Genomic DNA, 7319 nt, shown 5'->3' on the forward strand with positions numbered 1-7319 from the left:
GCCCTGGGATGGATCGAAAACTTCGATCTATGCGCCTCCTCCATCAAGATGGTGCGCGTTCTGCCCACAAACGGCACCCAAATCCATCCCTAAAAGGTCATAAGCCCTCGGCTATCGGTGACGAACTCCAATACCTGCCCGATAACCCGCTCCCTCTTACGGTTCTCTGGTCTCCCGACCTCAGCCTGGGCCCCTCGAATGGCGTCAAATACCGGGGTCATCACTGTCAGCCTCATACAAACATCCCGTATCGGGGCGCCCGCCGCCCTACGACTCAGGGCATTGGCTACAGTGTTAGCCTTGCCCGGGTGGTACAGCATCTCACAATCGTAATCCTTCACCACATCCAACCATCTCCTCTGGTGCATATTCAGGTTGGGCTGGTCCATCAAATATTTCAGGCTCTTGTGGTCCGTGTATATGGTACACCGAACCCCATACAGATAGTGACGTCATATCTTGAGGGCGAACACCACTGCCCCCAACTCCAGATCATGGGTGGGATACCTCATCTCATGAGGCTTCAGCTGCCTCGATGCATATGCTATCACATGACCCCTCTGCATAAGCACCGCTCCCAACCCCGATATCGAAGCGTCACAATACACTACGAAGTCCTCCATCCCCTCCGGAATGGCTAACACCGGGGCTTCGCATAGTCTCTGGCGAAGTGCCTCAAAGGAGGCCTGCTGCTCTGGGCCCCATGAAAAAGCAACACCCTTCCGGGTCAACTTGGTGAGTGGCACAACGATCTTGGAGAAATCCATGATGAATCTCCTATAATAGCTAGCCAACCCTAGGAAACTCCTGATCTCGGTGGGGGATCTCGGCACCTCCCAACTCATCGCTGCCTCGATCTTGGCCAGATCGACTAATATCCCATTCTGGTTAACGAGGTGCCCAAGGAAATGGACCTCCTGTAACCAGAATTCACACTTGGAGAATTTTGTGTAAAGCCTCTCCGATCTCAGAACTCCAAGGATCTCCCTCAAGTGCTCCTCATGCTGTTGTCTAGATTTCGAATACACCAATATATCGTCGACGAACACGATCACCGAGCGGTCCAACATCGGCCTGCACACTCTATTCATGAGATCCATGAACGCCGCCGGTGCGTTGGTGAGCCCGAAGGGCATCACCACGAACTCGTAATGCCCGTAACAAGTCTTGAATGTTGTCTTCTGGATATCCTCATCTCGCACCCTCATCTGATGATATCTAGACCTCAAGTCAGTCTTGGAGAACCAAGATGCTCCCTGCAATTGATCGAACAAATCATCGATCCTCGGCAACGGGTAACGGTTCTTGACCGTCAACTTGTTCAACTCCCGGTAATCAATGCACATCCGGTGTGAACCATCCTTTTTCTTGACAAAGAGGATAGGTGCTCCCCACGGCAAACTGCTCGGCCGAATAAATCCCTTCCCCAACAGCACCTGAAGCTGCGAGGATAACTCCTGCGTCTCTGGAGGTGCAATGCGATAGGGCGCCTTGGCGATAGGTGCCGCCCCCGGAACCAAATCGATACGAAACTCTACCTGCCTCTCAGGAGGCACGCCCGACAACTCCTCCAGGAAAACATCCGGGAACTCACGCACTATCGGAACCTCATCAACTACCCTCGGCCTTCCTGAATCAACCCTCGTATCCAACACATACGCTACAAACCCACTACAGCCCTGCTGTAGACTCTGTCTCGCTCTAGCGGCTGAACAAAATGCTGACCCAGAACGTGTACCCTTGCCGTACACCGTAAGAACTCCCCCACTAGGGTCTCGTATAGTCACCAGCTGTCTCTCGCAGTCGATGACCACTCTAACTTTGCTCAACCAGTCCATGCCCACAATGATGCAGATATCTCCCATCGCAATAGGAACTAAATCAATCGAAAACTCAATGCCGAAAATCTCGAGTACTCACCCTCGAATCACTTCGGTGGCATACACCGTCCTCTCGTCAGCTATGGAAACTCTCAGAGGTCGACTCAATGCCTCTCGGCTAATACTGATGTGCTGACTAAAAGCCAAAGATACAAAAGACCAACTCGCACCCGAGTCAAATAACTCCAAGGTAGGTACATAACTCACAAGAAAAGTACCTACGCATAACATAAGATAAAAACAATATCCCAAGCATCAAAATAAATACAAGAAGGGATACATACCGGCCATGACATCGGGCGCTGCGCGGACCTCCTCTGCAGTCAACTGAAAGGCTCTCCCTCATGCCTTCGGTACCTTGGCCTTCACTGGCCGGCTCTCAGTAGCTCTGATAGCAGCAGGGGCAAATCCTTGAGATGCTCCCCAGGCTATCCCTCGCAACTGTAGACACTCTGCCTTGCGGTGTCCGGTCTTGTTGCAGTGAAAGCATACTGCAAACCCCTTGGGGTAATCCTTGGCCATATGCCCCTCCTTGGCACATTTGTAGCAAGACCCCGCTCTGCACAACCCATCGTGGCTCTTGCCGCACTTGCCACAAGTGCGGCCCTTCTGACTCCCAGATCTCGAATCAGCGGGCTTGGCCCACTTGGCTGCCGGCTGAGATTGCGTCGGTCGCCGATCCCTCCCCTGAGACTCAGCCTCCTCCCTAGCCTGGGTCTCCATCTCTATCTCCCTCTTCCGAGCATTTTCCTGAAGCTCAGAAAATGTCTGGTACGTCAAGTTCGCCACGAACTCCCGTATATCCCCCCTCAAAATGCTCAGATATCGGTTCATACGTGCCTGCTCGGAGGACACGTGCTCTGGGGAGAACATCGCCCGCTCATGGAACATCCTCGTAATTACTGTGACAGACTCAGTACCCTGCTTGAGGGTCAGAAACTCCTGGGCCAAACGCTCCCTCTCCACCTGGGGAACGTACTCATCTCGGAGCATAGCAGTGAACCTCTCCCAAGTCACTACAACAAGCTCAGCAGGCGAATAATGCGTCGTCACAAACTTCCACCAGTCCTTCGCTCCCAAGAGAAGCTGGTTCAACGCGAATCGGACTCTCAAATGCTCTGGAGATGAGCAGGTGAAGAAACACCCCTCGATGTCTAAAATCCACCTCATCGCTGCAATCGGGTCTTGGGTCCCATCAAACTCCGGTGGTTTTGTGTTGCTGAACTCCCGGAACAACAACGCATCACCACCCTGCGGTCTCACCGCAGCTACAGCTGCAGCGGCCGCAGCAACAATAGCATCAGAAAGAGAAGCGTATCTCTCGTCAAATGTCTCTATCAGGGTGGTCTTGATAGACTCGAACATCTCTGGAATCTCAGCGCGGATGGCAGCAGCCACCTCATCATGAATCATCTGGCGGAGCTCCTCGTCGCTCACACCCCCTCCACTAGTCCCTGGTCTTTGGCGCGTCCCCACCATGATGCTTCTCTGAAATACAACACAAGATATCAGAGACTCTCTCGGGTGTACACACACTCGATACCCCCAATCCTACTTGGTCTCTGGTACCCTAAGGATTATTACTTGGGTTAAGCACTGACCCGGTGCCTTCGGTAGTACGGGCCCAATACTACCGACCACACCGCCTCAGCATTCATCTCAAGTTTTCCTCAAATTCCAAGCACTCTACTCTCTTAAATCACATGCTACTCACTAGCTGATCTCTCATAAGCTCCTCGCTGCTATCTAAACACTTTCAAGCATCCTAGCAGCAAAACTCCTAGACTAAGGCATCATATATCAGGCCACTCTAGTCCTAATAAGGATACCTAGTCTACTCTAGCATGCATAATATAGCTCATCATATAACATAACATAATATATATCGTAACACTTATTACAAGGGTATTTTGGGAAATCACCGTTCGGGCGCTGGCTGATCGTACACACGGCTCCGCTCTGTTTGTCTCAAAACTCCTTTTTACTCTAAAAAAATTGTTTTGTTAATAAAACTTTCCTCGAATCCTCGGTTTGAGTTCAGACACGCCCGAAGATGCATCCGAATCCCTGAAACCAAGGCTCTGATACCAACTTGTAACACCGTAAAAATTTAAAACAATTTTTCACATTTTCAAAACACATTTTCCAAACACATTTATTAATAAAATCTCATTGTATCATATCTTTGTTCCACAAAACATTTCCCAAGATAAAAATACATAAAATCCCGTGTGTGTGTGTGTACGAATCATGCCGGCGCCTTCCCGCGATCATCACTGGTACCTGAAACACATAACACATAACTCCGTAAGCATAAAACTTAGTGAGTTCCCCAAAATACCACTCTAACACATATATTAGCCATTCAAGGCTATAGCTATAATGACTATCTGGTCAGTGTGTCCCAGTGGGACCCTCCAGTCCCAACTCTTTATGGGCTCTCTAGCCCTAACTCTATGGTCCCACTAGTCCTATCTCTGGAAACTCTGAATCATGCATATCACATAGCACAATAACACACATAAATAGCATACAAATACATTGGCACATAACTCAGCAGTATACAAGCACATAACTCTTTTACCACTCTAGGTAAGTATAGTGAGAAGACTCACCTCGGATGTCTCGGTAAATCTCTGACTCGGTAGCAATACGGTCTAGCCTTCGCCTAATCACATAAAGTAAAATACTCTCATAAATATAACTCTCGAGACTAGACTCAACCCTCTCTTGACTAAAAGACTCCATTGTTGACCAACCCTTCAAGTCAACAAAGTCAACGGTCAGACTTTGACCCGACTCGCCGAGTGCACTTAGGTGACTCGGCGAGTCTACACGTGTCCACTATCCCTCTAGCCTCGCATGACACGTCGAGTCTTTCCCCTGCTCGACGGGTCCCACCTAGCATGAGTCACGGGGCCATCTCGACTCAACTCGCCGAGTCCCATAATGAACTCGGCGAGTTCCGCCTTTAACTCTAGTCCTCTAATTCCTTCTGACTCACTAAGTCATTCTCCCAACTCAGCAATCACTCACTGAGTGAACTGTGGGGAAACCCTAACCCTACTCGTCGAGTCTGTTCTTGGTACTCGGCGAGTTCATGCCATGCTCGAGCTCAAATGAGTTCCTGAGGTCGGATCCGTTCCTCTAACTCATGGATCTGGCCTCACAAATCTTACTCAAAAAGGGGCTAGAAACCCTAACTCTTAAAACTTACATCAAAACTGAAAGGGAATCGAATATATACCTCAAGATGAAGTCCCTAAGCTCTGGAATCCACATATTAGCACCCTCTTCAGTTTCCTCTTGCCTTGGTCACCTTCTTCTTGCAAAATCACCCACACAAGGATCAAAATGGCTTCCTTTCTCTCTCAAAACGTTCACATACTCTGGGGTTTCTCTCTATCAACTGGTAGCCGCAAATGAAGGCCATAAGGGCCTTTAAATAGATCTCAAACCCCGGAAATTAGGGTTTCATTAAACATCATGGACTCGCCGAGTCCACTAGTCGACTCGCCGAGTCCGGTCATTAACCCGGATGGAAAATCGCGACACTACTCGGCTAGTTTAAGCATCAACTCGCCGAGTCCCTCCCAAAATTTCCAAAAATGAATGAATAAATAATGTACTTGAAAATCCGGATGTTACACCTGCGTACTGCAGTCATATACCGCAGCCATATATTCTACTTACCTCTCATTGGTCTTTTGTTTGTTATTATTAATCTCTTTTACAAGTGCTCTTCTCATATTCTCCTATCGTGATCACTAGCAATGGAAAAAGGGTCCATCCGTAACAATGAGTCCATCTGCAACCTTTTTTAAAAAAAAAATAAAAAAATAAAAAATAAACCATAGTGTGCTATTTAATGATTCTTCATTAAATAGAACATTAAATATAAAAAAAAAACATTCCTTGAGAAACTGTCATCTTTCTTTTTCTTAAAAACTTTTGTGAGAGACCTATATTAGGTCTGATGACAAAAAGGATTGGTTTTCCATAAACACACCTCAAACCTGTCCTTCCCTTTACCTATAACGTCCCATCAGTTACAACCTCCACTCCATATCCACACGTTTGCCAGACGTGATGTCGCACGTCTGACTTTTCATTAAATGTTAGCCCTTTTAGCAAATCCTCAAAATCTTTTAGAAACCGTTTCATTTTTTTTGTGGCTAAGATTAAATCTTAATCCAAGAATTTACCCAAAAACGACCCTTAATCTTATCTTTTTACCTAGGGTAAATTCCTTTTACAGTTCATCCTCCCCATATAAACCTTTTGACTTCTCAATTGACACTTTACGCTTTCAGAACCCTCAAACCGTCAAAAAAACTCACTACAATCACAGTTTCTCTAATCCTCATACATTATCAATCTTCTAGAATGGTGAAATCAAGTGTGTCAAAGAAACCAGCTAAGCCCTCTGGATCATGAAGCTCCAACCCCACAGACTCTCCCACGATTTCTTCCAGTAATTTCAGAGCAATCTTCGATGATGATCCCTCATACAATGCCCCACTCAAGTTGATGATCAAGTTCTTAAAGAATCATCCTTTGTATGGTCCATTCGATGCTTTCACAGACGTGGTTCCAATCTCTACACTCTTCAAATGCGCTTTTTCTGCATATCGACCACTCAACAACCTCCAAGAAGTTCATCTCAACCTAGTTGACGATTCCCTGGTTATATTGTCAAAAGAAAAGTTTCTTAACTCCATCAATCTTTTGGTTTACCCATCCATCAAGTTTATCACCCCGTCAATGGCCGACATCACATCTGCTCTCTATCAGATAGGATACCAAAAGAAGATTAAGGGCATCAGCGAATTCAAGAAGAACCAACTGCCCGCCGTGTGGCAATACGTGTGCCACTATGTCATCCGCAGTCTCTCCGGCAGAACCGGAGGCATCGATAATACGGGTCTTAAACTGCTGGAACTTGTATAGAGTATTTTCACCGGTGACGATGTCAACTTCGGCCAAATCCTTTGGGATGATTTCCTTCAGTACATTCCCAAGGAAAGTCCTAAGGAGAAATCAACCGAGCTCAGTTTTGCTAGGTTTTGGTCCTTGTGCATCTTGGATCTTCATTCTGATGCAGGTATCAGTATGGGAGACGACATCAACTTCTTCATCACTAAGGATATTGAAAGTTACTCTCCCTCCTCTGATCAAACTCCCTTTGGACCTATACGCAGACTCCCAACCTACATACTTACAACCCTTGGTCTTGAGACTGCTGATGTCTCTGACCACATAGAGGCTACGGAGGTATTGACCCATACCCACCTACCCCGCCTCTTCCATCCGTAGTTCTTGCTCCTGAAGGTACTGCAGTCCCTTCTTCTACCACTCTTTCCAATGTCTCTGGAAGAAGAAAACAGTTAGCATCAAAGAAAACACCTCCAACTCCCAAGAAGAATGCTCCCAAGGCAA

This window comes from Lactuca serriola, chromosome 7, assembly GCF_051521515.1.
Source record: "Lactuca serriola cultivar US96UC23 chromosome 7, Lser_US96UC23_V15, whole genome shotgun sequence".
NCBI classification, from domain to species: Eukaryota; Viridiplantae; Streptophyta; class Magnoliopsida; order Asterales; family Asteraceae; genus Lactuca; species Lactuca serriola.